The sequence below is a fragment of the Varroa destructor genome, unplaced genomic scaffold (genome assembly GCF_002443255.2).
Source record: "Varroa destructor unplaced genomic scaffold, Vdes_3.0 BEIS01000002.1, whole genome shotgun sequence".
NCBI classification, from domain to species: domain Eukaryota; kingdom Metazoa; phylum Arthropoda; class Arachnida; order Mesostigmata; family Varroidae; genus Varroa; species Varroa destructor.
The window spans coordinates 50925424-50951942 of NW_019211455.1; the positions used below are offsets into that span (position 1 = coordinate 50925424).

At 43.1% G+C, this 26519-nt stretch overlaps 2 protein-coding genes across 22 annotated transcripts in view; one reads left to right on the forward strand and one right to left on the reverse strand.

Moving 5' to 3' along the window:
• siz (Brefeldin-resistant Arf-GEF family protein schizo) overlaps positions 1-26519 on the reverse strand; it is a gene marked incomplete in the record, with an annotated part of 514736 nt that overhangs the window by 126093 nt on the left and 362124 nt on the right.
• Positions 1-26519, forward strand: part of LOC111244260 (uncharacterized) — a 144621-nt gene that overhangs the window by 71021 nt on the left and 47081 nt on the right. For 15 of the 21 annotated variants that reach the window (XR_015322424.1, XR_015322425.1, XR_015322426.1 and 12 more), the window contains one exon: positions 4157-4391. The exons of 1 other annotated variant lie outside the window; for it this stretch is intronic. The gene's annotated coding sequence lies outside the window, so the exon portion shown is untranslated. Of the gene's footprint in view, positions 1-1648; positions 1824-4156; positions 4392-9383; positions 9674-22145; positions 22568-23554; positions 25056-26519 lie in introns of those variants that run through there. 5 more of the 21 variants (XR_015322429.1, XR_015322431.1, XR_015322428.1 and 2 more) reach the window with 5 other exon arrangements.

The following is a 26519-nucleotide window of genomic DNA, read 5'->3' on the forward strand; positions in this document are numbered from 1 at the left end:
TCGTTCCGTCTGCGAGCTTGCTCCATAGTATAAACATTACCTTATGGCGGCCAGTTAGAACTTGCGTTGCGGCTCAAAAAGGCAAACAGTTGTTCTTGCAACCGCTGCGCGTACCAACGAACTCGTCACTAACTCGTACAGAAGCATGCGTTCAAAAACAATAGAATTAGCATAACATTACATGCAAGTGGACTTACCCTATGATTATAGTGTAACAATCTGAAGACGAGAATATAAGCGTGTGAGGGTAGAGGTGTAGATAACAGCGACCATCTGTGGAGACTGTTATGAATAGGGTGAAGCGGCGACACGTGGTCCGTTAATTGCTCATCCAGCTTTCCGTTTTTATTGTCACACACGCCAGCACCTTCAACTCCTTGAGAATTTTTTTTCATTCTCTACGAGTGGCGCACTTTTTAGCTGTAGCTACGCATCAACATGATGTTGCCAAAACTATTACAAGAGCTGGGCTCCAGGGGAAACCAGTCGCTCCACAGGCAGGAGGTTCCGCCGTTCCTCCAGCTGCATGATGTCCATTAGTCAGCAACAACCCGCAGGAAACGTGTACAACTGATGCCAACTTCATAAGAAGTCCAGTTATATTTCGTCGTCTGTATTAGCCAGATGTAGAAGTAGTAACAGTGGTTTCATCTTTCCATAGCTCGGACCGATTTCCCCTCTGCACCCTGTTCCATACCTGGTCCGCTAACGTCAGCAGGGTATCTCGAGTCCGAGCCGCCAGATACTCCCTTGCTCCTCTCGTCCATCTTACCGGGCGTCAGGATCCGTGTGACGCCGTGCAATCGCTAATACGCATCATTGCTTTCGCGTCTGTAGAGCGGCGTTGAACGCTGGTAGCAGGTCTCAACGATAGGTGACGTCGTCTCGGTGACACGACATCGTTCTTTTGTCCCTTGGGGAGATACCACTGCAACTGTAGTTTGGGACGCTGTTGCTGCTGGTGTCAGTTTGAGATGGCCGAATGTTGGGATGAGCGGTGCAATGCGGCCCAGTGCTGGCTGGTCAGCTCGCGGGACGGAACGTCACCAAAACCGTGGGAAATTCTCAGCGGTTCGTCATTATTCCCGGGCTCAGAATGGTTGTTTCATCTAAGAAGCAGGTGTCACCTGAGCAGCTTTTGGCCGCCGCACAAACAGTATCGCTACGTCACCAAAGTGTTGACATACACTACGAGGAAGCGAATTAGCCAGTGGCTAGGAACAGGGCTGAGCGGTGGCAATAATCTATCTTTCCCCATCTAACTTGCCGTCTTCCAGCAATCGACCTATTAAAAAAAAAACCGGCAGGTGGCTCTATATCGGACACTAGTAGGTAGTTTCTTGCCGTATTCTTTGTTTCACTGCCGCCCTATGAATTGCTACCTATGCAAGATGCTTTGCGGTGTTTATGTTTACTGCCTGCTGTCACTGTTGCTCTTATAACAGCGATATCTATCTTTCATAGAACGACTAAAATGTAGGGTAAGGCGGATCCAGTTCTTCGTCGGTAGCATCATCACTATGCAAACACGTCCGTTTTCTTTCCAACCGGTGTCAATGCTAAGCCCATATAATCACTATTTGAAACTTAGCTATTCAGTTAATCCAGTTAGTTAACGTCAAGCTCCGGTTATTGTTCTCGTCAATAGGTCGAGAAGCTGTAACGCAGCAACAATAGCCGACGTTCCAGCGGAACACAGCAACAACTCTGACGCTTCTACTGATTAAAATGTCAGTGGGTTAATTTTCCTAAGGCTATGCTAATGTGCTGTAAAATATCTCACAAGAAACCCTTATGAATGATAAATAAATGTCTTTACAGTAGAGCGTTGCGTCCGACTAGCGTCCGATAGGAACTGAGGTGGGTCTAATTCAGATTTTCGATCTAAAATGCGTCATTCTTAACAAATACATCCACTGTATCATCATCATCGTGAGCGCAAGAAGCTATTATGAGCAACAATGAAAAGTTAGCTAGCCATCTGATCAGGGGTTACTTTTTTGGTATCGTTGTTTTAAATAAAGTTTAAAATGCCGATATGTATGCCTCATTTTCCTACTAATTTACTTCAATCGTAACTGTGTTTTACCAACTAGGAATCGTCGGCCCAAACTGTAAAAGCAAGTTTAACTGCGATATTCACACGGGTCGAAGTTTCTCTGAGCTAGATGCTCGTCTGGTCCAAGCTTTGAATTAAGTCAAACAGTAGGTACCTTTCGTAATGCTGCAAAGCTGCTTTAGTCCGTAAAAACACTAGTCACGGCGGGAGTTTTCGAAATTTGCTTCACACGACAAAAAGATCAGGTCTGGGATTCCTAACTATAGTGGACGATTGTGTCAGATGATTTGGGGAGATAGCACAACCGAAAGTAGACTCTTGGCCAAGGGTCGCTTCTCAATGTATGATAGAGGCAAGCTCTGTGTACAAAATACTTGTCTCTCTTTCTATTTTAATCTTCCTAGGCAAAAACTGGGAGCGTCCAGCTTTCTGTATAGAGAAGATCTATCTCAGATTCATCAGTCCTGTACTGAACAATTTCCAGCAAGCGCAATGTTGCCTCATTAACTTCTTACAACGCCTTGCCAAAAAACTAACGGGGTGTAGTGAAACGGAGCTTGAATCCTGTTTGATTCGTCACACGTGCATCTTGAAACAAACTAATGATACAACGATCTATTATGTGCCGTTCATCGTTGCTACTGCTGTTGCTGCACGTTAATTAGTAAAAGCACATGCTGAACTGAAGACAGCTCAAGTAATGAATCTTCACTGAATGCCTATTACAGTACGGTCGATGCAGCCGGACGACACTCTAAGCTGGAAAAGGAGGAAATGGGGGTACTGGAAAAAATAACAGCAAATATACCATGTCATAGACACGCTCACTGTTCGAACACGTTCTTCCATGCGATACCCGTATAAAGGCTGTCGCGTTTGATAGCTGCATACGTACCTTTCCGAAGGAGCGCTGTCGTCAGCCTCACTGCTGCTCGCGCTGGGGAAAGCCGAAGTTGCACTAGGCGCATTACTAAAATCCGATATGTATCCTGACACACAGATCAACATTGTTAAAAGAACAAAAAAAAAGTCTTCGACTATCCTCGTTCAGGGCGAACGTTCTTCTCAATGTCGAACATCACACTTGATCAGAAATCCGAACTATCGACGTGAGTACCGCAAATAACGGTTCTAATTAATTACAGCAGTAATGAATGTCACAGGGTGAGGTAGTCCGTTCAGAAGATGGCACCGAAGATGACACAGACCCCCCCCCCCCTGGCTGGATGTTGTAGCGTAGTCGTTTACACATTTACCGGCCACAGTTGCATGGCTATCACCACTTCGTACTGCTGCTGCTAGCTTTCCATCAATCCGTTTTCCTGTTCGCTTACATTTACAGACAAATGGCAAACTTGCGACACAATGGTCCTCTATAAGAATATTTTTCTGTCCATCTGTAGTACAATGTAGATTAACAAGGCTGTACCTGCTGCTTGATTTGGCTCTACCCCCTGATGGTGAGTAAGCGTTATTAGGCTTTTCATTCAGTTTTCCTTCGAGAGGAAACTAATGAAAAAGAAAAGAGGAAATCGGCTTTCGACTTTCAAGTTCTACTGCTCTGCGCGATTATCTACAGACTGATATTCGGATCGCAGAGAGTTGCACGCGCCGCTCGGCAAAGTCCGCGCGCGAAGAAAAACGTCTGATTTGACAGAACGAACACAACGGCGCACCCGACTAGGAGAGGGTCGCGCTGACTAGGGCGCCACCAACGGCCCGATCAACAACTACATTTCTGGACAGTAGCTGCAATGGTTGCTCTTAGGGATGGTACGGCGTCTGTTGCCACTGTCGACGATACGGTGCATAGGATAACGCCGTCAGGAGAATAAACCAAGGAACCGATCGTCGAACCAGACAACTAGTGAACAGGCTGTTGTTACGCGATCAGCTAAGACAGGAGGAGTAACCCAACTGTCTGTCTGCGTTTAGGATTTGTATTGCGAGATCTGACAGCCACTCACGCACCTTCGAATTTCTCAGACCACCCGATCACGTATATGTATTTTAGTGATAGGAATTGGAGGTTCAGGGAACAACGCAGATGATGAAAGATAAAAACGCTAATATGTATTATATTTGTGCCTTTTTCAGTTGGCTCGACATTTTATTTGCTTATACTAATGTCTGGAAGACTGACAGACGTAACGCTCCCAGCTTAATTAAAAACAACAGAGGTCGCTGCGAGTCGTCAGCGGCCGTAATATTGCGTAGCAGCCCTGACATGGCGCATTAGTGGCAAACTACCTGAAACAGGGCTATGAAAGTTCACAGGAGCGAAGGCATAAGGGAGGTTTTCGACATCGAATGAGGTGTCATTGACCTAGAGGTAAGAGCTAACACACGTCCCGAAAGTCGATTTATGGGGTCATCCAAAGCATGGCGCTAATGATTATTGTGAACGAGTTTGTATCAAGCTATGCTCTGTGAAAAGTCACACATATCTCGCTATGCTCATTCATTCTATCAGATTGCTAGTACACGTACTACAAATTCCCAGTATTATATATTATTCCCGGTATATTCGAAATCTCTTAAGTGGGGTGCTGTCACAGGCATTCACCGTGTGGATTGTTTTGAGATGGTAAATGTTCAAAAACATGAGCACATTCGAAACTGGTCTCATCACTGCTGCTAAGCTCGGCCGAGGATTTGTGCAGAATTATTATACGTACGTATACGTCAAAAAAAATTGGCTGAAATTATCACTGTCTATTTTGTTCACGATAGAATCCTTTTTGTCTAGCGAGAGAGCAACGTAAATCTCCATTAGAAACACGGCTTCGTAGCGAATGTGTACATATCGCCTCTTACGGTGACGGCCCTAATCACCCCACTTCTACAAAGGTAATAGATGCTGGGCCCACATATCAATCGCTAGGTATCATCTATTTATCCTGGCCATCATTATTACTTAGGGGATTTCTTACGACGACGAATGAGCTATGGTAGCTTGCGCCCGCATTGCTGCGACCCAGACCCCACTACCTAGCCCATAATTCCGACGGCGGACATACCCAATGACAGAACATCGAAAATAGCTCAGAGACTTTCACTAGATGCTCTAAAGTATTTTCATCGTCAGTGCGCTGTAGAGCTAACACCACCCGTTTGTACTTTAGATGGTAATTCTGTGAGGTTATGAAACAAAGCAGTCTCGAAGAGAAGGTATTTGTTATCGCTGTTGGCTATCTGACAGTGCTAAAACTTGCAAAGGGAAACTTTCGACGGGTACATGTGCCTTGCTGCCAAAAACACTACCTGATGCTGCTACTGAGATCTGAAATTCGAAGATCATCCGATTGAATGAAAGATCTGCGCCGCCGGCTACAATCATCTAGGGGTCATCGTCGCTGATTAACATGCTTAGAGCGGGAAGCACCATATTTCTAATGATCGTACAACGTAGCGAAACGGCAGCAGTAGAAACCTCACGAAAAGCTAACCTGAAGAAGATGAAACTCGACGCTATTTATTTTTGCATGGATGACAATTGATCAGACCGTCCCCGCTGCCGCTGCCGCTGCCGCTAACAGACTCTGCCTGCTTTTGATTTTAGCTTTTGATTTGGGCTTAGCATATCGGCCATTCAACACCGACACGTGCGCCACTCGTTTAGAAGATTGACGCACACTAAACGAAGATCAGCGATAAGCCCTTCTAGTCTACTGTGAAATAATTTCATATATTGACTTCATAGTGAGAAACACAACAATATTTGCAGCAGTACCAAATGGCTGGTAACCGTATATATATATATATACACCACCAAGAGGCCACTTTCTTCGTCCTCAAGTGCGATATGATTCATTCGTGTGTGTAGAAGAGCAAGCTACCATTTAAGGATACTGTGTTCAAGAATTAGACGAAAAAATTGCGCTGTGTAATATAAAAGGTGAGCTCGTTAAATGACAAATTCAAATAATTGGCGCGCTACGAGTTTACGGACGTTTATGAAGATTTTAAGGAAGTATAATATTGATGGTTCTCCTAGACATTTTTAAGACGCGTACGCAAAGATCAGCTACTAATTGTATCCTTAACCGAGAGGAAGGATGAGATTTATTTCGAGGCTACGTGCGAGGTATAGAAGGATATTACTGTGTTTTCTATTTCTCCCATTGTAGACGATTATGTAGTACGCCTCAGACTTTTTAAGCGACCATGCACCTCGTCGACCAGCTGGTCGACCAGAAGCAGCTTACGCTCCCGACATGGCTCGCTTTGCCTACCGATGTCGTTAGCGCCAAGACCCTCTAGACTGAACAGTACTACCGTTCGTCGCGGTTCATAAGCACGCTTTATCATTGTTGTTCCAGCGTTTCGTACGCGTCACGCCCCTATGGCACTTTATACTGGCGCAATATTATGGAAAGGGAAGAGTTTACAAGAAACGACCCATTCAAAACAACATAGAAGCGGTTTCTCGTAAAGGTTCTTCTCGAGAGATCGATAGAACAGTCACAGAAGCGATCGCAGTGAGCTTGATCTTCCCAAACTCTGCTTACCTTGGTAACGTGCCATTCGCATTTATGAACGTGATTGTCGCTTACCATCTATCAATGGTTGGTTGTCATAATATATAAATAGAAACAGGCAGTGAGTTGAGAAGGAACGCACTGGCTTTCGCCCGCAGCTTTCCATAGGTCTGATTATACGGCCCGCGTCTAAGTGGATAGGTTATGATCGTACCGTACTTCGCTAGCATGACGATTGTGGAAAATGACTCTAAATGGGTTTTAAATAAACAGCGACAGATAACAAAAACAGGTAGAACCTCCTTAGTAGTCTCATCAAACTTTTTACAGTTCTGACTGTGGTACAAACGCCAAAATTATGATACTAGCATGGGTTTGCGTTGGTAAGGAGGTTCTAATAGTTCTTAAAGTAAAACGATTAACCAATATTTACCAAGAGACCAAGTTAGAATATGAATGACTTTCATGTAGTGCCAGACCGTAGAAGATGATTGCTAAATGATTGATCAACATCGAAATATCGGATGTAAAATCCCAGGTAACGCTTTGTGTTTCGTTTTTACGCATTGATACCACAAATACCATCTACTGAAAAGAGAGCAAGAAAGGCTTACTATGACTGAACTTTGAACCCCATTTCAAGGGGTGTCATCGTCGGTCCGATTTGGATCAAACCGGGGGGGGGGGGGGATTCCATAAGGGGTAGACAAATTCTGAGACGGCTAGCGACTAAATGTCTGACTCATTTAAAGAAAAGCGACGACCTCCGACTAGCGGTCGGGGATTGTACTAAGCATTGAAGACTCCATTACAAATACACAGCAACCAACAACGAGAACTTGTGCCGATAGGTCTCACTATCCCACCGCCTTTCACTCTTTGGTGTGATCTCCCATCAACACGTCTGTAATAGAATCAGCTAAACTATTATAACGAAAACTCCTATAGAAATTCGACGCCGCAATTACCTCGTTTCTTCATCCCTCATCGCGCGGTTACCGTCGTTGCCGCTGCTATCATATAGGAGGCAAAAGCCAGACATTTCAGAGGAATGAAAATGTATAATTCGAATCAGTGAAGTAGCCGAAAATGTGGTCGAGTTAGGGCCAGATAACAGCGAGAGGAGACGCTAGGAAATGCACATGCTTGCTGCTCATTCTGGTCGTACTGCCGATGGCACGCGTCCCGATATTCAGCTAAGGCCCGGTCCGTGTCTTGTTTTGACCTGAGACGCATCGTTGTACCGAAAGGCAGAATAATAAGGGAAAAGAAACGGCGACAGGTAGTGAAAGCAAATCCCGGACCAAACGAAGGGAACGGAAAGGAAAAAGGAGGGGGAATATTCTATGCAATGCAAACTTCCCAATTTTTGATTTTGATTTCTCAAAACGGTGAACCTACGGCCACGGGTCACTAATCGGGCAGCTGAGTTTCCCGTAAATGTCAATGTAAATGGCAAGCAGGACTCAACAGAATAGGTATCGATGCAGGAAAAAGCTAACAAGAAAGGCAGCGTTGGTGACGACTTGGCGAGAAGAAAAGCTTGAAACTAATGAAAGCGAGTGCAATCAGAGTGAGCGGCATCAATGATTATGAATTTTATCCCGCGTACGTTGACATCAGTGTGTTTTAATATACGTATTTCTGTATCTATTTACATAGTACATTAATAAACTAATCTTCTAAATAAACTAGGACAGAGAAAAGAATTATGCTTTTTACTTTTAAAGTTATTCTTGCTGCTGTTGTTGTAACCTCTGCTGGTGTCGCGGCATAAATACTTAAATCATATGGCATAAACAAGGAAGCCCATCGCTGTTGTACGTAAACCTCACCAGATGAAGAAGCCTGATAGCTATGAGGATGTGAAGGGCAAAGGTTACAAATAGTGGCAATAGACGAGGGGACTGAACTTACCTGAAATGAAAAAAAAAAGGAGAATTCAAATGAAGTTCAGACTTGACTCTCTTTTTTGTCCGTGCTTAGTTTAACTATTACGAACGCAGAGAATGTTAGTGATAGAAGTCATGCAAAGCGGAAATTAGAATGCGATTGACGAAATCATTACGTTAGCACCATACAATAATTTGGTGCTCTATCGATCGTATCCCAAGACTCACGGACTTCTTCAATCAATAACGCTATAAGCGACCCTAACCCCCGTAGACTATACGTACTGGTAGGAAACGTTCGTTCTCTTTTACTTGACAAACAATGCACTTGGCGTCGCTTGCTAGTTACAAAAACGTAGCTTTCGACACGGGAGCGAACTAGTCACAATTGCCAGTTGAATACAATGGGGCAAATTACCTGCGAACGCTGCCGGTGACGACCGGCGTCGTTTGACGGTCGTCACTATAGCGTATTGCTCCATGAATGTTTATCTAAATGAGAACGAAATTAGACAGGCTGTATAGATATAATTGATACTAATGAAAGGAGAGCATGCAATGCAAGAACGTCGCATACGATACGTTTTTATTAATTTTCAGCGATACTTGCATCCTTTTGCACCCTGCCCATGGTGACATAAGGCGAGTCGACTTTTGCGTTCATGAGTTGATAATTTTGAAATGCGCGGGTCCGACACGAAAAAATAAACTACTACTGGCGCCACGTGGACCGCACGTTACAGTATCATATATATCTGAGTGGGTGACTGTGTGTTGGTACATGTTGATTTTGTGGCAAAGATTGCCTACAGGCGCAACTGTTTTTTCCACTGCTGATGTTAACGGAATCCCCCTTATAAATAAGCGGGAGCGTGGCTGTGTAACAGCGCTCCTTTCAGGCGCAAGTTTACCACTTACTCTGACATGTGTGGGACTGCCTCTTTTCTTTAGCGTTTCAGGTTATTGCTTCCCTGCTGGCGAATTTAACGACCGTACTGAGGTCTGACGGCATTGGCTTTGATTAACTGTTCTTCCGAGGGACTGAGCATAAACCAGTCTGTTCAGCGGCCGATAAAGAAAGCTTCTCTATAGCGTTTAGCTAGTGTACGAAGCCATTAACAGCTTATAAAGTCGCATTCATATAAACTTGCAGCGATTGCGCTGTGAGATTGACAGTCTGCATTGGCTTCATCGTCTTTCATCCTCTTCATGATCGTTTATCCAAGGCGAAAACTGTAATGGTAACTACCGTGCTTAGACAACTTCGACGTTTCTGCTTTAAAATTTTTGATATTTGGTCGAAACTTGTTGCACGTAGAGCTTTTTTCTTATTATGTGTTGAATAGCCCAGATCGTCTCTTCAAAGATAGTTAAAAGCGAGGTCCAGAAATTTTTCCAGTACTAGATTTAGGTACATCACCATTGCTGTTTATAAGGACACGATTGGTATAGTGCGTAGTAACTGTTTTTGCTTCCTTTCATACTATAGCTTTTTCGTCTGAAAGATCACCTTGGCTTACGTCCCGTCACTAATAGTTAGCGGGATCGATACGGCAATACCGAAATCGGCGATCGCTATTCAACATCAAAACCAAAGAATGGTGCTCCAGCCTTAAACGGCAAGGCCCTAAACCCTTATTTGCGCCTGTTAGTACCTCCGTAACATCTGCGCTATCTATGCAATGTCGAAATATTTGAGTTGATATCTTATACATCGCTAGATGTAGGCAGCCTCAACAAAGTGAAATTTTCACGAGCGTTGCGATTGTGTGAGACGAGATCAAAGCTGATGGAGGAAAATGGAAAAAATGAAAACGGTTGCTGCCATCGACGATGACGAGGAACAAGACGGCTCAAGCCTCCCTTTCTCCGTTTCCCCCACAAGCTTCAAGTGGGTCCTATTCGTCTTTGCGTTCCCGCAATCTCTGGGAACACGTAGACGGGTTCGTCCAGACGGGCGGTCTTTGCCGTGCAAGCAAGTCCTGCTAACGAGATTAAGAACGGAGGAAAGTCCCGGCAAAACAGGGGAACGGCAGGCGAAAAAGTTTTCTGCCCGAGAGTTGATAACGAACCTTAGACAATATCTCTGAGGATGTACCGTAAATACACTGACCGATTCAGAATGGAACCAATTCGTGGCCAGCGGGTACCAATCGTTAACGCATGGCTGTCTTGGTTTGGGATCTGCACCGCTTTGATCCTTTCAAGCGCGTTTGACTAAATGAGGCGAACGACAAACCGGAAACAATTTTAAGCTAGTTGTACATGGGTTACCTCTTATCATCAGTGCCTATTGTGCTGTTTAATCGGGAGACAACGATGACGATGAGGACGAAGTGCGAACAGGGTACTTATGCGCTGTGAGCGTTCAGTGTAGGGAACGCTGGGGTATTTGTAGAGCTTTTCCTGACGCTCGCAAATCTCACGTCGTTTCTTTTATGGTAGACTCGATCATTGGGCTTGGGGGGTAAAAGATTTTCACACATTCAACTTCGGTTGTTTGAGGTATCACTTGAAATTGCTCGAATAATTTAATAGTGAACAGTGTCAAAAGGCTGAGCATGTACTAACGTCTTTCACAAAGGTAAACGCCCAATAGTCGATTCTATCTTGCGTAGATATCAGTAAAAGTATTAATAGGTTACGAGTATCTATGTTCAGATAATTGCACGGCCACTGTCTGTATACGTACAGCATTAGCTTACCCGGGTATCTTGGTTCTTGCATCGCCTGCGCGATAATGTATGTAAACTGTTCAGTCTTGCAACGCACCTCCATATGAGATTCGGTTTATCTAACAAATAGCCGTAATCACGTGCCTTTCTCTAACAACACAGCTTAAAAAATAAAGTAATTGTCTCTTTATTAGCTACTACCTAGGGCAGCCACTTTCATTGCCATGGGTTAACGATGTTCGAAATAGTTTCACCAACTTCTATAGTTGTCCAGTGACTCGGTACAAGGGTACCTAACCGCATTCGGTCGGTTCCCCTACTCGAATCAGGCGGTCGAAATTTACGACCCATGACCCCAGAATCGCAGGCAAAGCACCTGCAACAGAAATACTGGTACCAGTAGCAGCAGCAGCAGCAGCAAATATGTCTTATGCCATCAACCACTAAATATCATCAGGTTGAACCTTTTTTACAACAAAGACGGCCCCCTTGCGCATGTATTACGTTCTAATACCACATCCTATCGATCGTGTGCGCAGCCCGCTCCCCTTTCAACATCGACACCACCGCAAGCAGTCTAATACTTGACACTCGCTCGACGTGCGCTTCTATATGGATACTATTAGTGTTTACCCCTTTTTGCCACTGCTGTTACAGCTGTTTCTTTAGCTACGTCGTCGGTCCTATTTGGTCTTCATTGACAAGGGCATTGCACTATAGAAGCTAGTGCTAGTGGCATTGCTCCTATTCGCCTCGTAGTACCGATAGCCTGGCATAACTAGCTTGTCCCTTCCGCGCATACATATTGTTTAGCTGTGTAGCATATGGCGCTAGTTACGAACCTCCCTTCAGTATGGAACGCATTTAAGAGCTCAGCCGACCCAGTCAAATGAGACTGAGATTCCACTGGGTAACGGCGCCGTTTCGAGTTTATATAACACTGGTTACCAGACTTATTTTGAATGTTTACAGCTCACAACAGCTCACACAGTTTAAGTGCTTAGTGTCATTAGAATTTATCAAAAGCTACGGAAAATTAGGCAAAAAAAAAGTTAGGAAAATTACTTAGTTCGCTGGAAGCCGTCGTGAGTATCACTCCGTCCCTAGCCTGGATTTACAAGAAGCACCTATACTTGCCTTATGTATATCATGGTCAGCCGGCAGTGTGGTATAATACTTAGAGGCTGATTGATTTGCCCGTGGGCTAGCCAGTCCAAGCAAGCATAGCAGGACCAGCAGCACCGTTGTCTGCCTGTATCGTGGTGCTACTAACTCTGCTGTGGCGAGCCCCTTAACCACTAGAGTGAAAACAACGGGTGGCGGCAGTGGGTTCGTAACCCAATTAGTGTTCAACCCCACAATGCCGCGAAAAGAATCGAGATTATGAGATTACAAAGACTTATGAACCGACCGGTCTCTCCGTCCGTCGGTCTGTTTAGCCGTATCGCGTAGATGGGTCGACGGCTTTCCGATACCACAACGGTGACCATGCTGGTTGTGGCCTACTGACTGACATTTGTAGATAGAAATAGTTGATTTGGAACCGGCAGGGATTCGGGGACGCTATTTAGATATTGGTATAACGGTTGCCTGAACTAGCCATTCTCGAAGTCCAGGCCAGAATAAGCAATGCGCAATACATCGCTACAAATGATAAGTAGAAGAAGCAACAGCAGCAACGGAAGCGGCAGTCGATTGTTATCGGATTATGCCGTTATCTGGATTGCGTATTATAGCTAGTCTTACTGCATAATACCTAACAATAACAGATAGATAGATAAAAGCAACGTCGGTGGGGGTACCATTACGAACAAGAGCGCACAATCTATAGATTTGGTATTCTACTCTAGTTAAGAATGACGTGGTTTCTAGTTCGACTGCGTCAACTAAAACTGACGTGACATGGGCGCATCCATGTAGGCTGAAACAGACGATTGCAACACTGCTGTATCGTATCCTGCTTGGCCAATTTCGACAACAAGATAAATAGAAGAACCTTGTGTGTCCTAGAAACTTTGCAGTTCGATGTTACAAGTTCCAGTGGGGTCATGCCTACTAAAGACAATTTCAAGGTACTTTTATGCTAATAAAACGTGGCCCTTTTCTCTTCACCGCGAGCTAGTTACGCAATTGGTTGTCCTTGAGGACGATCGCTATACAACGCACGAAGGTAGCAGCGATTGGCTTGAGGCCGTCGATATTGTGCTGACTAGTCTCGGTCCCAGGCTTTCTTCCGTTGGCTGATTGATTGTTATTCTATTAGTGGCTTGTGTATTTCTATGTAGAGCTGAGGGATTCAGTCTCTGATTATCTATGACAGGCGAACCACCGAATGATAATATCAGTCGCTTGGAGTTCAATCAGCTGACCTCAAACAACAACCTACTCATAAATCGTATTAAATCGCAAAGAGTCAAAACTATCTTCTCTCGTGACCGCTGTGCATTAGTACGCGAACAGAAAAATCGAGAAGTTGAGAGGGACGTGCTAAAGTTTTAAGTTCATATGTACAGTTCCACGCATCCGGGAGTCGTTGCAGTGAACGGTTGCTTTAGTTAACGGCAAAAAGACAACTTCAAGTTAATTTTGCTAGACATCTATAGTTCTCGTTGTAGTTTAGTTTAAACGGTAACGTAATCGGCTGCTAATTGGTGGGAGGCAAATCGTGGTCTAGGTTCGAACCTGGGCATAGATACTCGGTTTGTCTTCTGATGGCTAGAAGCCAGCCAGCCGTGTGGTGGAATGGCCGACGGTGACGCCGGTCGTAAAACCCGAAACATAAAGGCATATATTTATATGTAAAGAATTGATTAAAAATTATGCAAAAACCACTAAATATTGGCGTTACCTTTATAAACGAGCATTTTCATACGAGAGATCACACGAAATCACGAAAAGAAAGACCTTTTTCTCCTAATAACTCTTTTCGATAATCAGCATCATGGTTTCACCGGCTGTTTAATCGCTTTCTAGACGATGGCAGTACTGCTAATTTTTTCGAAGTTTACATCTGCTACCAGGCTAAACATAGCCTCAGAACGTTGGTTTTTAAAATGATGCTCCATTACTTCTGCTGCAACTATTACTTCCCTGTTTAACCGTTCGTTAAAGATTATAAACTAGCTTCCCATAGTAAAACACAGAAGGAGACTCTTTGCCACCCAATGTTTGTTGTTACAATTGGTCGACATCGTAAATACACATAGAGTGCAGTATAAATGTGATGCAGCTAAAGCTGATATAACTAAAGCTTATAAAGCTCAATATTTATAAACACATCGTGTTTATTATTGCCGAGTCTGTTTTCGTCTTTCGTTGGGTATCTCTGTAGCTATAGATGTGCCCCATCATACCTGTCGGTTTGCTTAAAGCAAAGGCGCCGCGATGTAGGCCCTTGTCAAGGGCGCAAACGAAAAATGCGGTGCGAGGATATTAGGACAGAAATCGTAGACATCCGAATGCTTTTGATCGTATGTTCCGGACATAATTGATGACAATATGGGCCTCAGTGGGAAAATGGCTACGAATTACTGGATTTCCAGCTTACAAAATATTATAACCGATAATCCTGTACAATGTGCGTAATGTCGCCTATGAAGTATACGCATACACTGCGTCCGTCATCTGGTATTACATTAACACTTACCAAAAATAAAAAACAAGTTGCTTGCCAAGTATATTGTATATTTATTAAATGCATATTTATATACAAAGCGTGTACAGAGTAAAGGAGAGTCAATTAACCTTACAATTACGTAGAACACGTTTCACGCATAGCTCTTTCCTTCATTTACTTACGATCCAGAATACCAGAAGAAAAAGAACGAAGTACACACAATGCAGTAACGATCTCAGGAGCGGGCGTGCCAAACTTTTGTTTGTAGAACAGAGGCACGGGATAGAAATCTTTTTTCTTTTCTTGAGTGAATAAGTCACTTCGCAACAAAAATTGTCTGGAGTCCCGGGTTAATGCCGGACGCTGTTCAACGGGCGACAGACGCTCACACACGCAACAGTCAGGCAGTAAGAGAGAACGAGCCGGCTTGTCGCCTGCCCCAAACAAATTATTAAGTTTGATGAAAACGAATAGCATGGATGAGGAAAGGGACTAGCCTTAGTAAAAATCCAATTAGTCACTTCCCGGCCAGGGCTTATTGTCAGCCATATTTAAAACCGGCTGCTGCTTGCGTCGTTATTACAACAAGTCCTATATCATGTGGACGAATAGTTACGGCTATGCCAGGCAACATCAGTGATGGTTGCCCGTCCAGTCGGCGGCTAGAGACGACCGTACATTACATTCAGAAAGTCGGGACTCGGCCACCGACGAACAGCAGCGGCCGTGTGCATTGGCGTAGATACCGTTGACAACAACAGCCACAATAGCATCGATAATGACAGCACAGTAAGTAACCACAGGGGGAAACGAAGTAAGTGTTATAACGGTCTCGGTCAGAACGTTCCGAACAGGGAAAGCCTCCGCTGCCCTAGGTGGCGTGAGATACTTAACAAGCACAGTATCGTGTAGTTATTTTTCAGAGACAGGAATTGTTTTAGTTTGACTGGAAATTTGACGCTGACAACGGCGCCCGGTCGAGGAGACATCCGACCATAGAGCTAAGATAGATTTTATTCTCATCTATAATAACGTTTTTCCGTGCTTAGAAATTCTCCGTAGAACGTTCGTTAGCGATCTTTTAGAAAGCATCTAGTTCTACCGTTCAAAGTCAACTATATGTTTCTGTAGCTTTCGTAGGACGTCGACACGTGTGGCCGCCGTCAGAATTGATAACTTTGTCGGCAGCGATACATTTGTCCAATCAAAAATTCTCTTCCATAATGCCACCGACATCATAACTGAACTAACTATGTTTATTATATTCCACGAGATAAATCTCAGTGAAGGTCCACATATCTATCAATATGGATCTTTTGTTACGATATAATAAGAATTTCTATTCGTAGTTATCTTCACCAACTTAGGAGTCGCCGTTACCCATATGCTGTAACAACGTAACGCGATGGCCACATCTGGTCTTCATTTTTTTTTCATTCGATCAAATAACTTTATGAAGAAAAACAATTTTCAAGTAGTATCCGGATTTCATTTTACGTTTACGTCTGCTCTGTTCAGTTTGGTTCGTGAATTTTTGAAATGTTTTAGCCAATCCCTTATTCGTACAACCTATAAAAGTCGGGAACTGCAGTATAGTCCCGAAATATACATACTGTAGGCTACATGGCCGTGTGGTAATATGAAAACATTCTATCGCATCCTCAACATTAGTTCCAATGGTGGGGAATGAGTGGGTAGTCCCATCATGAAACCAGAATTGGTTTGCCCATGTGTGCCATCAGTGGCATTGTCCCCCCCATGTACCCCCAATGAATTATGTGGTACCCTGCCAACTTTGCTGGCCAATTAATAAACACATACATTTGACTGGCCGTCACATTTTCGAAACGTTTGCGTACCTGGAAACGGGTGTCAGATCTTCTTAGGAAAACAAGGAATATGCCTGCAGCAGTTCACAATGCCATAGTTTCCCGAAACTCCCTAGAATTATAGATTGTGGTAGTTTGTCCGCCTTCTGCTAGACGCGAGCACTAATCTTATATCGAGATATTCTCATAGCTATTGGCGTTAGAATGTTATCACACGGCGGCCACATTATATGCAAGGGTCATGCTAGGCCGCACCATGGCAGCGATGACGTAAAAATGGTGATTTTTTGTCGCAGGAAAAACCGAATCTCATCAAACTAGTCAAACTAAAAATACGTCGTTAAAATACAAATAGTTATTATTACAGTTACCCATATAGATTTATGCAAGAAATTTGATTATATAATGATATTATACGGAAAAGAAATTTCCAAAATTCAGATAAATTCGCTAGATTTTTTGAATAGACTTATTCGATAGAATTAGTATGAAGGCATTCTGAATTAGGAACCATTTTCTCTGCACGCGACTGTTCAAGTCCTGTGTTTAGCAAGCGACGCAGACGTGACCCAGATTGTCTTCGTCCTGTCACTGGCACACGTTGAGAAGTAAGAAGGATATAGGTTGATCTAATGGACAACTTATGGGCTAGGTAGCCTGCGTACTAGATCTTATATCTGTACAAAAGTGAGAAGTATATATATATATATATATATGGAAAGCCGCTTTCCATGCATTACCATGGTGCAGTTTTAATCCGCGGGCGACGGTTATCCGATAAACGATTCCGACCCCCGAAATAACATAACGTGGTAGCAATGACTGCGTTACTTTCGACAGTGGGGGTCTAGCGATGACCTAGGGTTTGCTCGACGCGACCTCGGACCCCAAATTCCAAAACGAAACGGAACAGCTTTGTCCGAACGAAGCTGTACAATGGCTTTTGATCAACGTGGCTTACAAGGTCCGCAGCTATTGGCCGTCTGCACGATCTATCTACAACTTTCTTCGTAGCTCATAAAAGAATCAGCTAGACGAGATGCGTTTACCAATAGAACTTCCACCAGCTCTGGCCACTACTTCCGGATAAAAAGCAAAATCTCTATACGGATGATGAGCGTAGTTCAAGCGACTGGAGAATGAGATCTTTGAACACAGAATAGAGCTACGTAGCAGCGAACGAGCGGAGTTTTCATCACTTTGTTTCCTTGCTCTCATTGCTCTACAAACTGCGCTGGTTCAAGCCAACGCGAGGTGGAGATTATTGAGAAGCTGACGGATTTGAATATGAAACAAACGAGGTAGGCCGAAACAGGTTTTAAATAGAACTTAACAAAAACGTTCTACATTTTCGAACTTCCGCTTTTGAAAGAACGGATGAATCATCCAAAGATGAGAGAAACGAAAATGTGCCGCCGAAGAGCCCCGAGTCAGGTCTCTGCCTGCCTACTCCTACCTTTACAGCGTGAGCAGGCGAATAAACGAAATGAATTGTAAAATATTTAAGGAGGACACGAGGGTACGGAAAAAGGATAGCCTGAAAATGATGGGACACCCATAAGCTCGTCCTTTTCGTGTAGCTTGTAGACTGCGACTAATATAATAATGCAATAAAATAGAATAGCCCGGTAAGCTTTGTCGTCCGTCTGCTTCCAGCAAAGTTCTCGTTACGATTCATCGGCCCGTTTACGCTGCACTAGGTTCGTTGGCGTCACGGTGTTACTGCGGCTAAAAGTCGCCGCTGTCGCCGCCGAACCTCAATAATTGCGAGTCCGTGGCCGCTGCGAGCCATAACTACTTATCGCTATTCATTCTCGATCGATGTCTATGTGGAAGATGATAGTGGCACAGAAAAGGACCGGATGATGGAAACGTAAAAAGTTCAGGTCGCGCGATCGCGTCAAATTGGCGCCATTGGGAACACCACGATTCACTACGCTCTAATCTGTACGTGTACGGACGTAAGGTATACAACGATTCTATAGGGAAACTCGAAGATATATACACGATTGATGAGAATTCCTCTCAATTAGTGAAAGTCATCACTGGCAATTGGCGGTTCACGCGTCGTAAACGCAATGTTAACGTGTGAATTTGTACAGAGACGTTTAATTTTATCGATAAAAACCTAGAACTATCATTTTAAGACTTACAATAGAAGTACAAAGGGTTTTATCATTGGTAAAGTAATTTTGAGCCTGTTTGCTGTCTGCGTTCGAATGCGATTCCAATGGCTAGCATATCTGGGCACCGTAGTACCGGTATACCCAACTGGCCAGACCTGCTTGTTATTATATATTGCTAGTTAAAGACTTGGAGAATTCCAAGCGGGGCCCAGAATACTTTCATCCATCACACTGACAGTCAACAAAAGCTAACCTCTTCGAAAATACGTACATCATCGCACCTCAACGCGGCTAGTCACTGAGTAGTACGACTCAATTTTATTTTGGACGCGTACCAATTGCTCTTTGAGACACGACCTCGTTTCGTTTCAGCGGTAAGAAAATGTCTATGTCAACTCAAATAATTTTCCATTCCTTAGAGGTTTGTAGACTGTGTTGTGTGTGTACATCAGTAAGATATCTCTAAATTTTATATAAAAACGAACAAAAATTAGGTAGACTCTTTGTTACGGTAAGTCCTAGTTAGTACGGTGATATATATCTATCAATCTGATAGGTTGATTTAACATGATTCACCAACTAGCTCGGCTTTACATCTGTTATATGGTATAAAAAGCGCGAAATTAGAATATAGCGAATAAGATCTTACGAGCCATTCGGTACCGACATATTGTTGACCACCGGCCTAAAAAGTGGCTTTTTCGTGACTGTTATTTTTAACGGAGTGGTAACAACCCATAGGAATGGAGTGAAATACTTATCTGGTCATCGAGATGCAGATAGCGCCGAAGGGTGCAGGTCGACACCCTTCCTATTCATACAACAGAAATGTGTGATATATGTGTTTTCTGTCATACGTTTTATCTGATCTATGACCCCATGTTAACAAAATTTTAACTAGTCTTCAAGTGTTACGTATCGCTCACTTGTTTAATAGAAATCCCCACTTACTAGTTAGTATGACGGTGTTGCGTGAAGATGATATTAGTAGAAAACACATACTCGTATAGGAAATGAGACAATTGTGTGGCCGATAGTTTTTTATGATAGTATCTGATATACAAGGGACATTTTAAAGTTGCAGGCAAAACAGCGCGACATTTTCAAGTTTGCTTTAATGCCATCCAGTGTAATAACATTAAAAAATGTCATAAAAACCATGTAATAACGTTGGACCGAGGCTAAGTCAAAGCTAAAATTAATCGTAATACCCCACAATCAAAAGAGTAGTTACGGGTTACACTCCACCACCTGCAAACTGCACGATTTGATATACGGGGGATGATACTACCAGCCAACTGCTGCTCTGCAAATAATTTTCATTTGTTTGTTTCGCCACAATTTTGTTTCGATGTTATACTGTCCTTTTGTTGTCATGGCCTGCGCGTGGACTTGGCTTTCGGTGCGTCAAATGGAAGCCGAATAAACCCACACCGACGATAAACTGTTTGTGTGTGCGTATGCTTTACCAAACACATCAACGACCTCTCTCTCGCTTTTTCTCGCTGTCTCTCTCTCTCCCCTCTCTCTCTTTCTTCCTCCCTCTCTCTCTCTCTCTCTCATCTATGTATCTCTCGAGGGCGACAAGAGTCTTTGGCTTTGTTTATTGTGGTCTTTTGGTACTTTGGTCCAACTCGCGATACCTTAAAATAACCGAATATATTCGCTTGCGTTATTTCTCTTTGTTGTTGTTATACTATTGTCGTCGTTGTCAACAACAGGAACAACTACTCGTATTTTTTTTGCCGTTGTCAGCCTAATATATACGTACGTATACTTATCATTACTAGCAACGTAAACTTACTAAATTATACCGCGCGTATCGGAAAGTATTGAGGCTGGTTTAAACTCATGAGACACGTCATGCGTCCTCTCTGTTTACAGTTGAGCTTTGCCATTACTACGGAGAAGGCACAGATTTTTTGAAATGCCCATTGCACGCATTTACTGCTGTGTTATCTGCGGAGCATTTCATGTGTTCCACTAAGGACTTTTGTCAGGTTCTATTTTGTTGCTGTGCTTGAACGTTGTTAAACACACACACGTTGTTGAGCGAACGTACTGTAATGCTTGGTATCGCTCGTAAAAAGCCGGCGCTCTATAAAAACTATGGTCGCATCCATCAATTACCGCTATAGGCAGAAGCTATGCTCCGAGCTTGGCTAGATATAATTGCTGTTTGAACATATTATATCATATACGTAGTCTATGTATAGTCAAAATATTTAAAAACAAGATCAACGATGACCGACAGTCAACTCATTGTCAGACCAACACACATTTATCTGAGCGTTTGTGAACCAGCCAATACAGTGTGTCTGGGCTTAAAAAAAAACAGTGAATGAGAGTGGGTTACGTCACGCAAGAAAACGCACAATCTGCGTCTCGTCTATTTTCTGTTCTGACGCCTATAACATGTCACTATTCAGTCTTGTTGGTCTGTATCTACGCGCTATTGACGTTGCCGAAGAGCTGATCTGTCACCGTGTTGACACTAGTTATTTTTCCAGACCAGAGATGATTCTATTATTACGTAGGCCATGAGCTCCGTGCATTGCATACTGTTACAAGATAGGGGGTGGGTTCGCTCGGGAAGAATATGGTGAACGAAGTCCCAACTTATTTCCGGGCACGAAACAAGAATCATGCCATGGAAGGCGTATCATCCAGGTAAACGTCATTGTTTTGAAACAAGCACTGAATAAAGCACAGATGAAGACACGAGGCGCAATCTTCTGTGAGGGCCAAGCTTCTTCGAGGGCCAAGCTTCTGTGTTTCGAGTTTTATGTCCGGTACTATCGTTAGGCATTTTGTCAGACGGCTGGCTGGTTCTCAGCGCGAAACAAACCGTCTGTCTATACCCAAATTCGAACCCAAACCATAACGTGTCCCTGAGATTAACAGGCAAATACGTAACCCACTAAGTTATCAGGGGGACCCGGCCCTTAATTTTTATTATATCAACTGATGTGCCATTCACGTTGTAGACGCTCCTCTTGCTGGTTCCGCCGTATCGCGTTGACGGGACGTGGACGATTACCATTTACAGCAGCAGCAGGAGCATTTGCGTGCGTCCGTCTTGGAAATGGCAGTAGCAACAGATTGCGGTGTGATTGCCTACCATTATGCTATTACCAATCAATGGACCAAGCGGCCAAACAGCACGGCCGCATATCCGGCGGATGACCTTGCCGGAACATTGCAGCATAAACAGGACTTGTTTTCGACCGGTTAGCGCGCAAAACTTGTTGTTCTAGCGACAAGAAAACAATTTTTGGATCATTAATGTAGGTGCACGTTTAGTATTTGTATCGTCGTCGTCACCATCAGAAATATTTACATATTAAATGTAGGAACGGTAGAAAAAGCTACACGTGCGACTCTAATGAGGGATAACAACCAGAACATTATGAACAGCTCCTATAACGACTCTGTTTGCGAAACTTTGTATATTTGACTCTTTTAAGGTGTTATATCTTCCCTATCAGGGAACCCTATATAAGGGTCATGAGCCACAGGCCGAGGAGAGCACACTGCCTAGATAAAAGAAGGTCTTACGCGTAATATAAACGAAAAGAATCGGCAACGTTCGTCGTTTGCTGCCGTAACTGCTATATCATTATGGCACCGTCCTCCTACGAACACAATCAACAAGTTAAGCGTCTATATCGTCAACTGATTATTGTACTAATCAACAGATGGCGTTTCAATCACCACAACCGAACGATAGACTACGATTATGATATTGTTGCGTCCATGAATGGGTTTTGACTGCGGTGGGCATTATTATTCATCCACTCGTTGGCGTCCGGACTAGATTCGTCATAGCGGCGCGACTCCAACCGATCATTGATAGCTGATTACTTATAATAAATGATGACGCATTATACATTATGATCTACTTGTTTATCCAGATGCATCGAGCGAGCTAGTTGTTAGATCAACAGGTGGGTTTACCGATTTTTTTTGTCAAAGCACAACCCCACCTAGGGGAAGGCTAGGTTATCTCTTTATTAGACATCTAAAGTGCCAATACGTCTGTTGCAATGGTGCCAAAAGCCAATGCTGTTGTTTTGTAAGTTTGTTTACCTTTATTAGCCTACCGTGAAGATACAGACACCCAAGCTTACCTGTAAAAATCACAAAAAATATATTATCACACATCAATGACTAGACGTCAAAGACAGTACTAAACTTTTTGCATCTAACCTAAGTTAAGATTATGCAGATAGAACTGTTTAACGAGGTCTAGTTAAATAATTTGCCGGACTACGTAGTCAGGACGCTTGTTGTGCTGCTAGTAGTCGACGGAGACCCGTCACTGTCACCGTTGTGGCCACAGTCAAATGAAACACCCATATCATTACTGCTACAGTTAATGTTATTAACATTATGCCTACATGATTTTGTCCTGCGAAAAATCATCGAGGAATTACAAGCAATAGCGGTTATGTCACCGTGGAAAATGGAACTGGGTTGGGTTTCGCTTGGTAATGACTGTTATGAACTAAAAGATTTCGCAAGAATGGTGAGCATTACCCAAAGAAGTGTGGTAAAGATGAGACAACTGGCCGAGGTGACGCAAATGTAATTTAGTGACTCTGATTAGGCGTGCACTCATCATAACCAGACCAAGTGCTTTGAAGATATTTAGCCCATAACGACTACAAAAATCTGTAGCATTGGCGTCTAGAGATAGAAGGTGCCACCCTTCAATCTTCCCTCAACGCTTCGTTTTTCAATCGAACTGTAACCACGATGACTTTTCAGGTTATTGTCTTGGTACCAAGCCTGTGCCTTTGCTTCTGTTATGAATGAATGCTCGTATTTCAAAGTTTACGTTTGGCTTTCCCACGAATTTGCGATATATTAACAGGTGACCAAGGACACAGGCAGGATGCTGTCGTTGGCTTGCTAGTACGGCACCTTTTTTCTGCGAAGTTTTCATCGGGTAGGCTTCTTCTGCTGTGTGCTAGAACAGCGACTGCTATTCTAAAAACTTCTTGAACTCGTTTCCGCTGCAACTTAGCCAGAGTCGCATCGCCTTAGCGAAATGCAATAAATAATGCAGGAAATTGCGAATTTAAAGAGTCATCACTTACTCATCGAACTCTGTTTGTCCTAAGCCCATCACAACGGACAGTTCCTACTGGCTTAGGTAGAACCGTCTCACCTGGCCTGCAAAACTATGTGTACGCCACTGCCGCCGTTGATTACACACAAAAAATAACTGTCTATTCAGCCGTGCACGGTTTGTTTCAGTATTTGATTTAGACTATCTGCAAAACGAATCAGTCGCTGTCAAATGCTACTGTAAGTTCAATGAAAAGTAGAATTGTTACCCTCTACCGAGATATAAATATATGCGTCCGAGGAGATCAGCACATCTTCCTAAATCGATCCTGTACAAACATTCGTCACGTCATAGCAACGGGAGAATGATGCACGAGCAAGCGTTATATAGTACCATGCTAGCTCGTGTATGCTAGCTCATCAGTCTTTTGCGGCCCTTCCCGTTGTTGGCCAATAAAAGGAGCCTAACGAAATTCTTCGTTATAGATAGCTATAAATATTCAGCAATATACAGCATAGTAATCGAAACTGAATATTTATTGATACGATAGAGTTCTCAATATATATTCTCATACAACAGAGAGACTCGAACAAGGACCAATGTCAGTTCACCCTATCCTTGACCTATGCTGAAAGCCGTAACTAAAATACACGTACGGTGGAAAGGACGACGCAGAGAAACCTTAAATTGCATATGTTAATTAAAGCATTCCTTATCCTCTCCTAGCAATGCATATATGTATATATATGTGTGCATTGCTCACTCGTTTTTATATTGTCCATTTAGATTTGCCATCTGCTAAGGTAGATGCGCTGTGAATGATTGTTTATTGCCACGATATCTACAACTGGATTACTTCAAAAGTCGCGTAGAACACCTTGAAATGAACAGGTCGATTACGGTAGGCACTATTGAAATGATCTTAAAACTATACAGAACAGTGATTTCAGTTTGCTGTGAAAGGCCGGGAACCCCAATAGGGTTCTTACTACAGAATCGTAGACGGAACGCTTTGAAACAAACAGAAACATTCATTGAACAAGTTTGTTTGGAATATTGGTGTGTATGTTTTCCGAGACAAGACATTTCGTGTCCCGAACGCCCGGTTTGATAGAGAACAATGGAAACATTCGACTTAACAGCTTTTAAACTATTTCCCTGCTTTATTGATCGATTTGTGCTAAGCTTCATTCACAGATATTGATTATTTGTATTTTTTCTTTGGTCTTTTCCATCGGAAAGACTGTAAATGATTAGGCAAAATCGTGAATCGATGTTATTTTAAATAAAGGCAATAATGATGGCCACCGTTGTTGTTTATGGCTGGACTCAAACGTAATTAGAACAGAGGAAGTTTGAAAAGATGTTGATACAAACTGTACTTATTACGTCAGTCACTATTATCAGACCACTTCCGGCAGGCTCTAGGAGTAGTGGCAAAAAAGGAAATAGATTTTTTCTTAAAGTGAAGCGAAAATGTAGAAACCTAAAGGGCAGATCAAATGATATATCGCGAATGGAAAAATATTCATGGTATTAAAAGTTCGTATTACAAACTAGTAATTGTATTTTCAGACGCCTAATAGAGGTATGATTTTAACCACCGGTTTATATTTTCGACTTCAAACTGATACAGAACGTCTATATTTAGATACACGAATTAGATACACTCGAATCCAAGATATACATATGTACTCATACACTATACAGTATCAATAGCTGTATAAACCCCGCAACCGTATACATGCACACATATCTCAAAAAAAGAGTTTTCTTTACAAAATTTATTCTACTTAGAATACCCTGATTAGGGACGCATTTTTTCGAAGTTGAATATTTCCTCGTGACAACGGTTCCTCAGTTATAAACTTGAGGTACGCTGTGAGACTACCATGCTGTTCACTCAGACATCGCTAAAGGGCCCTTAAGAACCGTACAGCCCTTTGAGAAAGTCGTGCAATGTAAGAATAAAGCCTTTAACACCAAAAGACACAGACCTAAACACTTCAGCAGGTCCTCATCCTGTGAGGATGTAATATTCGGCCGTTCCTGCCTGTGTTAGTGGTACTAGTGCTGCTTCTGATGCTTGACGCGTAAAAAAAGCGTGTTGGTGTTTAGATAAAACCATTTTTGTTCCTGCTCTGAAATAGCGCTAAGTGGCGCACTTCTCCCTGGGGCATCATCGTCTTGTATTGGACCCAACAGCGGCATCCAGTTGAAATAAAGTGAACCTGCGTCACTGTGGCAGTCGCATACAGCGACTCACTGGACGGTCATTTGTCCTGTTTCTAACAGGTCTCGTTTGAATTGAAACTTACCGCCACCGCTATTGGAGCGCCATCTGGCGTGACAGGTGCCCGCCGACTCCACTCTGGAGACGGCAACAAGCTGTCTCAATGTGCCTTGTACTACAATACAATCCCGACCATTTTGGCTCTATGTGGAGCTGCGCAACGTTGTGATGATATACTGGTAGTTCGAAAGGTTTCACTGGCGCTTCATACAAGTTTATTTGTATTCGTCTGGTTAGCGAGCATCGAGTGTTATAGAAACAAGCAAGTGTAGTTCTTTCATATATCTTTCATGTATAATATAATTCATGTGATGTATGATACTGAGTGGCCCTTCACAAAACGCTGACTTTGGGGAAGAACTGGCGCAACGTTTCAACACTAGCATAAAAAACAAACTTCTAAATACAGCGGCAGCGGATGAAATCGTTGTCGTATGCCCAGTTTTGCTATGATAAAACACCTATATATATATA